The 10,851-nt window shown below is 46.5% G+C and overlaps 1 non-coding gene across 1 annotated transcript; it reads left to right on the plus strand.

The window, feature by feature from the left end:
* Nucleotides 1-10,132: 10,132 nt before the first annotated feature.
* On the plus strand, nt 10,133-10,205 carry TRNAG-CCC (transfer RNA glycine (anticodon CCC)). Its single transcript has one exon. It is a non-coding gene; the product is annotated as a tRNA-Gly (tRNA).
* Nucleotides 10,206-10,851: the final 646 nt, after the last annotated feature.

Genomic DNA, 10,851 nt, shown 5'->3' on the forward strand with positions numbered 1-10,851 from the left:
TTACAAAAGCAAGTTCTCCACCTCCCTGTGCCTCACTTTCCTTAAAATCTTAAAAACGGGGCTTTGGGGACTTGCCTTGCTGTCCAGTGGTTAGGACTCCCTGCTTCTACTGCCAGCGACACAGATTCCATCTCTGGTCCAGGAACTATTACTAAGATCCTGCAGGCTTCATGGCGCAGCTGGAAAAAAAAAAAAAAAAAGGCGGGGGGGCAGCTGTTGACGTATCTCCATTATAGTCTGTATTATAAGCTTAGAGGAGTTAAAACCTAGAAAAGGCAACGGTGCCTGGATGAGAGTAAATGCTCAGTAAGTCTTAGCGATAATGCAGACGTGGGCAGAGGGGACCTCGTGGTGAACAAGACAGATGTGGTTTCTGTTTTCATGAAGTGAGTGGAAGATAAGACACAAGTTCGTTTGTCTACGATACAACTCTTCTGGCATTTGACATATGTTATCTTGAGTTGTTGGTTATCTATTTACATGTATGTCTTGTCCCCTATCAAGATGGTAAATTTATTGAGGGAGGAGGGCCTGGATCAATTCTGCCACGTCCCCTGCACTGCCCAGCATGTCATGTATATAGCAGACATTCAATAATATTTATTGCTAATCACTGAATAGATGGTTCATTCTTCTGCCATAAAATTTTTATTATGGAGCTCTTATTCATCAGTGAGGCTCTATAGCTCTTTCTCAGTGGTTCAAAGCAATGTATGAAAAATTAACATATAAACATCATTCCCTGAGTACCAGTGCCTCCTAATTTCTTCCACCTGGAAATTCAGCATCATTTAGGTTCACACGCCTTGAGTACAGCCACTATCACTCTACACCTAAGTTGACCATTCATGCCCCAAACAAATCTTGCATTTTTCCAAGCAGTAGCAACCCCATGTGATCTCATTTCTCCCTGGCAACTATGAGGCAGGGACAAGTACCATCCACATTTTATAGGTGGGAAAATGGCTTAGGGAGCTGAAGTTACCTGCTCAGGGCCACAAGTGAATGTTGGAGTTGGAGTTGAACCCAGACTGCCTGGCATGAAGCGGGGAGTGGGCAACCCTAGGCCAGACTGCCTGGTGCCTAGCTGGACCACCTCTGACTGGAAGGTGATGGCATAGAAGAGCCAGCAACAGGGCACAGCCCTCTCCGCAAGCCTCTGAAGGAAGATCTTTATGGCAGAGGCATCCTTGCTCAGAGCCACGTGAGAAAGACAACCCGTGGGGCAGGTGACCATTTTCTCATGGGGCCCGTGACAATTGGGCTGAGTCTGCTCCCCGGGAGAACACCATTCAGCCTCTTGCCCTGGGCATTCCAAGGGACACCACCCCCAACTTTTCACCAAGGGGCTACCCACGACCCCCATTAGCCCCCATCCCCCATCCATGGCCGCCCTCCAAAGGCCTCCTACTCAAAGCCGCCCACACCCAAGACTCTCACTCAGGGCCCCACCATGGCCCCCCTCTGCAGCCCTCCTATCCAAAGTCCCCCTAGGCAGGGCCCTCACGAGCAAAGACACTGACCCACTTCTTCCCTCCTTCCTCTTACGTTGCCTCTTGTTGGTGATTTTTTTTTTTAATTTATGATTTTCAGGCCAGCCGGTTGTTAGCCTGCTGTGTTTGGAAATGGTAGATGATTAAACCTCCTGGCCAGGTGTAAATGCAACCTTTGTCATCTGGAGGCTGGGAGAATCACCTTGCTGGGCCACAGCCTGCCTCTGGCTCCGAACTTTCTGCTCCAAGCGGACCCTCTTCCAGGCCAAGGTCAGCAGGCCTCAGCCCTCCCCACTGATTTCCCTGCTCGGAGCCCAGCCCAGAAGCTGGAGATTTCAGAGGGACAAAGATGGCCACAAAAGCACTAGACAGAGCCTTAAATTCAGGGGAAGCATCAAACCTCTTGTCCGTCTCTCTCTCTCTCTTTTTTTTTAAAGGGAATTTTTACCAGGTAAATAATAAAAATATGTAATCATTGACGAGGTCTTTCAATGTGAACCGAAGATATGTGTTCATTTCTGTTGCCAGGGCTTCCCTGGTGGCTCAATAGTAAAGAATCTGTTTGCTAACGCAGGAGACATGGGTTTGATCCCTGGGGCAGGAAGATCCCCTGCAGGAGGAAATGGCAACCCACTCCAGTATTCTTGCCTGGGAAATCCCATGGACAGAGGAGCCTGGGGAGGCTGCAGTCCATGGGGTCACAAACAGTCAGACACGACTGAGCACTCTTGCCAGTAAATTCTCCCATGACCCTCCCTTTGCCTCAGTACCACCCTCTGGCCCTCAGCATCCACTGTCCACATATCCACTCAGATGTGGCTTCTGGTTTGAGCACCCAAGGAGCTTCAGCCAGGTGGGGAGGGGCAGCAGCTGGAGGAGCCACTTCTAGAAACAGGTTCCCAAGCCGCCTCCCTCAAGGAAGCCCCAACCGCAGGCCCATGAGAAGGGGAGGCTGACCCAGGATTCCCTTTGCAATTGCTAAACGGAGGACAGGAAGTCCTAGATGTGCGTTATGGGCATCAGTAGCCCGACGCTCCTGGGGAAGCAGCCAGAAGCCGTCTGTTGACTTTTTCAGGCAGAGTTCTCACCAACAGACATGTGTTTCAGGAGGGTTATTGCTGAGCAAACAGCACGTGGCAAGTTCACTTTCTGCACCACATGTCCCAGCCCTTGCAGCCGGGAGCAGCTCGAGGGCAGCTAGAGGCAGCCAGACCTGCTCTCCATCCGGATGCTTCTGTTTGCCCAAGTTCCCTTTCAGGCAGGCACTGGAGGGCTTTAGCAGAATTTCAGTGCAGTTTGGGCAGAGAAGTAAGTCTACTTGGGAGTTCTCTGCAGGCAGTAAATAAATGTTTGTTGAAGGCAGAATGAAGAAATCAATAAATCAATTAAGGTGTGTTTAGTGAGCGGTCCCCTGAGCCCCGCCCCGAGTCACACTCTGTGGGAGACCTGACGCCCCTCTGGCAGCCACAGACAGATGGGGAGGACAAAACTAACAACCGTAGGATCACTTGAAACAATCTGACGCTAAACTACTATCCCTGCCCTTAGAAATCTGCCTTAAGTTCGCTCCATTTGGGTTTTTACAATTGATGTTACAGATCACAAGGCTCTGTGAATTTTGCAAAGGCTTTTGGTTGAAAGTGATGTTCTAACCAGTAGCAGGATGGTCACAGTCCACCGCAGGGGTAGGCATGTTCCATGTGCAAGCAAAGCAGGAGATGAGAGGATGGTTCGTGGATGGTAGGTAGGGTGCAGGCAGGAGGACCGGAGAAAGGACCATCTCAGCTGGTGGATGGGGTGGCTGCGTGCGACGGGAACCCTCTGGAAGCTGCAGTGAAGGGTTTCTTTCAGGGGAATAAGAACCCAGTGTGCAGAGTAGGAAGGAGGCACATCCCTGTCCCTCCCTCCCCTGCCCCCCACTGCTGGGGGCTGACATTTCTTTAACCCAGGATGGGGCACCATTAGAGGGGTGTATTTGGAGGACTGGTGGTGATTAGAGGCAGAGCCAACGCAGAGGAGCAAGATCAGCCTCAATGATGGAAAGAGATGGGATGGAAAAGAAACGGCTAATCCTAGAGATTTTTTTTTTTAAACACGTGAGGCAGAGGTTAATGACTCCAGCACGGTGGGTGGCCCCATGTTCTCTCTGCCTTTCCTCTTTTTTTCTGGCCTTTGGCATATGGGATCTTACTTCCCAGCCTGGGGATCCAACCCGCACCCCCCTGCAGTGGCAGACCAGAGTCTCAACCACTGAACCACCAGGGAAGTCCCTTAGAGACATTTTGAAGAAGTAAGACAGAATGGTGACAGGCAGGATGTGGAAGGTGGTGGCAAGAGGGAAGGGGGTGGTGCTGACCCCCTGAGCGATGGGCTGGGGGCGAACAGGATCAGGAGGGACGTGAAGGTCACCAGGATCTGCTGAAATCTCCAACCCCTGGGTTCCTCTGAGAGACTCCCATTCCTGTCTCCTCAGGATTTCTTTTTCTCCAGGTCCTCAAATTAGCCTCTTTTTGCCCCAGATTTCCCTCCTACTCAGTCTTTCTCACTCCTCAAATGACTGGTTGTTCATTTTTGAGGAAGAGATGAAACTGTTGGGGGAAAAAAAAAAAGATGTGCCTATGAGACCATTCTCCACATGGAAATCTGAGCCTTGGACACGGTGGGGAGGTTTGTCTGTGGAAGTTTCAGTGGTCTGTTTCTGGAAGGCCAGACTTCAGAGCACATCGGGATTTTATACAGGGGAGTTCCTAGTTAAAGGATAGAGAAGGTATTCTTTCTTAAAAACACATACTTTCATTTATTTATGGCTATGCTGGGCCTCCATTGGTGCTCGAGGGCTTTCTCTAGTTTGGGGGAGTGGGGGCTGCTCTTTGTCATGGACCCTATAGAGCACGCAGATTTCAGTAATTGTGGGACATGGGCTTAGTTGCTCCACAGCATGTGGAATCTTCCCTGACCAGGGATTGAACTCATGTCCTCTGCACTGGCAGGTGGATTCTTACCCACTGGGCCACCTGGGAAGTCCGACAGAGTTTATTCTAAAGAAGGAAGGAAGAGGAAGGAAGCAACCCAAGGAGGTATTCAGGAAGGAAGTCAGGGCATTGATGGCAAGCAAGGCAGTGAGCTAAGACTTTACACTTGGCCCAGCCCCCAAGGATGGCTTCTGTCTGCAAAGTCCCTGTACTGGGTGGAGACATTAGGAAAAACAGATACCAGCCTTATAGCAAATGAATGAATGGAGGGAGGGAGGGGGCAGCTTTACCAGTAACTGTGCTGCATGGGAGCATCTACGCAGAAAAAGAAGACAAAGAGACTTCCCTGATGGTCCGTTGGTTGAGAATCCACCTCCCAGTGCAGAGCACAAAGGTCTAACCCACAGTCCAGGAACTTAGATCCCACATGCCAAGGGGCAGCTAAGCTAGCATGCCACATCTACTGGGTGATTGCCACAACTAGACAAGACCAAGCACTGCAATGAAGATTTGTGCAAGTGTGTGCGATAAGTTGCTTCAGTTGTGTCTGACTCTGTGTGATTCTATGGACTGTAGCCTGCCAGGCTCCTTTATCCATGGGAATCTCCAGGCAAGAATACTGGAGTAGATTCCCTATTCCTTCTCTAGGGGATCTTTCTGACTCAAACCTGTGTCTCCTGCATTGCAGGCGGATTCTTTGCCACTGAGCTGCTGTGGTAAGCCTATGGGGTGGAGAGATGGTGGCAAAATAATGAATTCTGTTTGGAACAGACTTGTCTTTCATCACTAGCACTTCATCCTCCTCCCAAAGCAGCCTGAAAGACCCCCAACGTCTTGTTGCTTGATTTATCATGTTTTCCAGACAGCAAAATGGTCAACTAAGCACAAAACAATATTATTCTCATTGATGGCATTTTCACTGACAGCCATTCTTCACTGCAGAAAATAACTCCAAGGTAGTCAGGATTCGGACCATCCTAAAACTCAGCCCTCCTGATCTTCAGTTTAAAATTATTAAGAGGCAAAGGGACAACAGAACATCCTAAAATTGCTATAAATCTGACATGTGATGGTGGACATTAAACAAATGTGTATCGAGTGAATAACTAGACTGCAGTGAGCTCGTGCCGGGCAATGTGCTTCTATAGGGAAAATACAGGCCTTGCCCTCAAGCATGTCACAGTCTAGTAAGGAAGACAGGTGTGTAAACATGCTATTTCAGTGAGATTGCAGTCAGACGGGAAGAGAAGCAGACACACAATAAGAGCCTTTTATTGCTAAAGTACAAGGGGCGATGGGGTGTGTAGCCCAAGCCTGTGTCAGAACCAAGTGCCAAGCTGGAGCTGTTGCTGTTTACTCACTCAGTCGTGTCCAGTGCTTTGCAACCCTATGGACTCTAGCCCACCAGCCACCTCTGTCCATGGAATTTTCCAGGCAAGAATACTGGAGTGAGTAGCCATTCCCTTCCCCAGGGAATCTTCCAGACCCAGGGATTGAACCAGGGATCTTCATTGCAGGCAGATGCTTTGTTGTCTGAGCCTGCCAAGCTAGAGAGTCTGATCTTTATCAAGGAGGTGACACAGAGCCACAAGAGTTTGAAGCTGAGAAGGGATGTCATCAAGATTGCATGCTGGAAAGATCAATTGGCTATGGTGCAGGTGATAGATGGAAGACTGGGGAGAAGGTGAGCCACCTGGAAGGACATGTCCAATGTCCAGATGCTAGATGGTGTCTTTCTGAACCAAGGGAATACCGGGAAGGGGTGAAAGGAAGACATACCATTAAGGGAGGCTGGAAAGGAGGATGCAGTTCAGCTTTGTGCTAACCTGGTGTGGGAGGAAAGGGAGGGCATGTCTAGGGGCTTCCTGGTTTCTTGTTTGGGCAGCTGGGTGGTTGGTTGGTTGGTATTCAGTTGCTAAGTTGTGTCCAACTCTTCGTGACCGGGTAAACTGCAACACACCAGACTTCCCTGTCCTTCGCTATCTCCTGGAGTTTGCTCAACTTCATGTCCATTGAGTCGTGATTCTAGCTAACCATCTCATCCTCTACCACCCTCTTCTCCTTTTGCCTTCAATCTTTCCCAGCTCTTCGCTGGGTGGTTGATAAAGCATTACTAACAGAAGATTCAAGATGAAGAGCAGCTGGGGACTTCCCTGGCAGTCTGGTGGCTAAAACTCCATCTTCCAATGCAGGGAGTGCAGGTTCGATCCCTGGCTGGGGAATTAAGGTCCCACGTGCCATGGGGTGTGGCCAAAAATTAAAAAGAAACCAAAGAGCTAGAAGGGGTGGGGGGAAGTGAAGGGTGGGAGGGAGAAGAAGGAATTCCGACTTGGACACAGTGACTTTGAGAAGCTAAGAGTCCCATCGGTGGACAAGCTGGGAGGCAACTGGATATTCAATCAGCAGAACACAGAATCAGGGTCTGTGGGACTCAATGGCCACATGTCGGCGAAGAAGTGCCTTGGCCTCTCTCAGTCTTGGCGTCTCCATCTGAACAAGGAAGGAGCAGATTCATCTGTGATTCTGGGGGCACAGAAATGCATCCATGGGGTGCTGAGGGTGGCTGCAAACAGGCTTTCCTCACCTCCCACACGTGCCTCCAGAACGCCCTCAATCTCAGGAGCCATCTTTTTGTTGTTTTTTAATCTTTTAAATTATTATTATTTTTTTAAATTTTGGAGCCATGCTGCATGGCACGTGGGATCTTAGTTTATCTGACCAGGGATCGAACCTACACCCCTGTATTGGGAGCTCAGAGTTTTAACCACTGAACCACCAGGGAAGTCCCTCAGGTACCACCTTTACTGAGCCCCTGAAAGGTGTTCCAGGTGGGAGTCCTCCTTCTCAGCATCCTTCACTTCACATCTGAAGGTTGAGCAGGAGGAAGGAGGCTGGGCTCAGCATGACTTCCACAGAACTAGAGACGTCCAGCAGCTGCCTCCAGGTCTCATCCCCACTGCTCTCCAGCAGAAATAATTCACATTCCTTACTGATTTATTAAGTATCAGAAATCATAAGACGCCCTCATGCTTCAACAAATAGAGCTGAAACAGCTGAATATTCATAAGCCAAAAAAAAAAAAAAGAACTTCAACCCATCCCTTGCATCATATACAAAAATTAACTCTAAACAGACCACAATCCTAAAGCTAAAACTATAAAATTTCTAAAAAGAAACAGGAGAAAATATTTATGGCCTTGGGTTAAGCAAAAATTTTTAGGTAGGACACAAAAGCACAAACTGTTGTGTTTAGTTTTTTTTTTTAAGTTCATAAACTGGACTTTATCAAAGTTTTAATGTCTTCTCTTCTAAAGATGTAGTTGAGAAAATTAAAACATAAGTCACGGACTGAGAGAAAAAGACAGAGCCGATAAAGGATTGGTATCCAAAATGTATGAAGAACTCTCACAGCTCAATAATAAGAAAACAAAACCTAATTTAAAAATGGGCAAAATATCTGAACATATACTTCACCAAAGAAGACATGTGAATGGCAGATGAACACCTTGAAAGATATTCACTGCTGGTGGGAATGTAAATTGGTGCTGCCTGTGTGGAAAATAGTATGGAAGTTCCTTTTAAGGAACTAAAAATAAGAACTACCATATGACCCAGCAATCCCACTCCTAGTCATATACAGAGAAAACTGCAGTTTGAAAAGGTACATCACAGCGCTATTTACAATAGCCAGGACATGGAAGCAACCGAAATGCCCATCCACAGAGGACTGGATAAAGTATATGTGGTACATATATACAATGGAATATTACTCGGCCATAAAAAAGAAAGAATGCCATTTGCAACAGACCTAGAGATTATCATACGAAGTGAAGTAAGTCAAAAAGAGAATGACAAATAGCATATGCTATCACTTATATGTGTAACCTACAAATAATGGTACAAATGAACTTATTTACAAACCAGAAATACCTATTCAAATGGCTAAACCAAAAAGAAAGGGGTAGGGGAGGGAGAGAAAGAAAAGAAAGGAAATTTGCCCATGTCAAGTTCTGATGAGAAAGCAAAGAAACTGGAATTCTCACACATGGGGGATGGGAATGCAAAATGACACGGTCACTTCAGAAAGGAGTTTGGCAGTTTCTTATAAATTAAGCATACTCTTACCACATGACTTAGCAATTCTACTTCTAGGTATATACCCAAGATTAATGAAAACATGTTCACACAAAAACATGTGCAGGAATGCTTATAGCGGCTTTTATCCACAATAGTAAAAAGCTGAAAAGTATCTGCTCAGCTGGTGGATGGATAAAATAAAATAAACTGTGGTATATCCAGGCTTACTGCCATGCTACTCCATCCACACTGCCCAGTGGTAAGAGGATGCACACGGCAAGGAGGTGAATCTCAGATGCTTTGTGCTACATGAAAAAATGTGCTCAGTCATGTCTGACTCTTCACGACCCTATAGACTATAACCCACCAGGCTCCCCATCCATGGAATTCTCCAGGCAAGAATACTGAAGTGGGTTGTCATTTCCTCCTCCAGGGGATCTTCCTGACCCAGGGATCAAACCTGGGTCTCCTGGGTCTCCTGCATTGGCAGGCGGGTTCTTTACCGCTAGAGCTACTTGGGATGTCCAGGTGAAGTGAAAGAAACCAGATTCCAAAGGCCACATAGTATAAGATTCCACTTATGAAACATCCCAGAAAAGGCAAATCCATGAGACAGAGCACAGATCAGTAGTTGCCAGGGTCTGGGGATGGAGCTTGATGACACAAGAGCACAAAGGAACTTTTTTTTTTTTTTTTTGGCTGTGCCACACAGCCCTAAGGGCACGGAACCCTTAGTTCCCCAACCAGGGATCAAACCCATGTCCCCTGCCCTGGAAGCACAGAGTCTTAACCTCTGGACCACTAAGGAAGTCCCCACAAGTAGACTTTTGATAGAAATGTCCTATGTCTTGATTGTGGCGGTGGTTATACGACTGCATGTGTGTATCAAAATTCAGAGAACCATATCTAAAACCGTGACTTGGCCTCTCACCTTCTGAGATGGCCCACACTCTGCAGAGTGTGTTTCTCTCTAAATAAATCCACTTCTCATCTATCACTTTGTCTCTCACTGTATTATTTCTTCAACAAGACGTCAAGAACCTGAGTGTCACTGAAATGGTCACAACGTTGTTCACTAATCGGCTATACTCCAATACAGTGGAAAAAAAGAAGAAGAAGAAGAAGTTTAAAAAATAAATTAATTAAAACAGGTGAATTTTACTGTCTGTAAAATGTATCTCAATAAATCCAACTCAAGGGGAAAAAATACACCAAAAAGTTTTCCTATGGGATTTCTCTTTTCACTTCCAAGATAAAATTTGTCTTGTGCATCATTCATCAAACTGCCCACTTCATTTGTAACTGTTTCGTATTCTTCTTTGCACAACAGGATGGACAAACTAAGAACGAAGGTCTAAGAGAAGAACTTCACAGAGCCTGATCATGGCTCGTTTTTCCTAGGTCTGCTCCCGCCTTCAGTTTTATGAAGGCTCAGATGTGAATGTGCACAGACATACGATCCCACCAGTGATTTGGACTCAACCACCAAGAGCTGTCTTTCAGCCCCTCATACACTGCCGCTGGAAATGTAAATGCAACTCGTGTTACGGGAGGCAAGTTTGCGTTTAAAGTACTAAAGTGCTAAGAACCTCCCTGATGGTCCAGTGTCTAAGACTCTGCACTCCCAATGCAAGGGGCCCAGGTTAGATCCCTGGTCAGGGAACTAGATCCTCATGCCCCAGCTAAGAATTCACATGCCACAGCTAAAAGAGCCTGCATGCTGCAACTAATATTTATTGGAGCAGCCAATAAATAAATAAAATATATATTTTTTAAATGCTTAAAATACTCATACACGTTCACCCTGAAATGTTATCCTAAAGAATCAATTAAGTATAGAGGAAATAATAGTAGAGTCGTAACTTACAAGGTTAATTACAAGGGTATCAAAAAGCCTAAAAACACAGACTCAAGCTAAACTGGCTGGTTTGAATGCAGCTCCATTGTTTATTAGCTGTGTGACCTTGAGGTTAGTTACTGAACCTCTCTGTGCCACGGTGTCACTATCTGTGAAATGGGGTTAGTAATAGTACCTACATATTGGGGTTATTAAGGGATTAAATGAGATGACTTACATGAAGCACTCAGCACATTTCCTGGCCCATGGGAAGCCTTCTAAAAATGGGCTGGAGGATGTCCCTCACAATTTGCATATTGAAGTCATATTCCTTAGTATCTCAGAATGTGACTGTATTTGGAGATAGGGTTTGTTTTTTTTTAACTTTATTTTGTATTGGAGTATAGCCAATTGACAATGTTGTGGTAGTTTCAGGTGAACAGTGAAGTGACTCAGCCATACATATACATGT

This window comes from Capricornis sumatraensis, chromosome 21 (genome assembly GCF_032405125.1).
Source record: "Capricornis sumatraensis isolate serow.1 chromosome 21, serow.2, whole genome shotgun sequence".
NCBI lineage: Eukaryota > Metazoa > Chordata > Mammalia > Artiodactyla > Bovidae > Capricornis > Capricornis sumatraensis.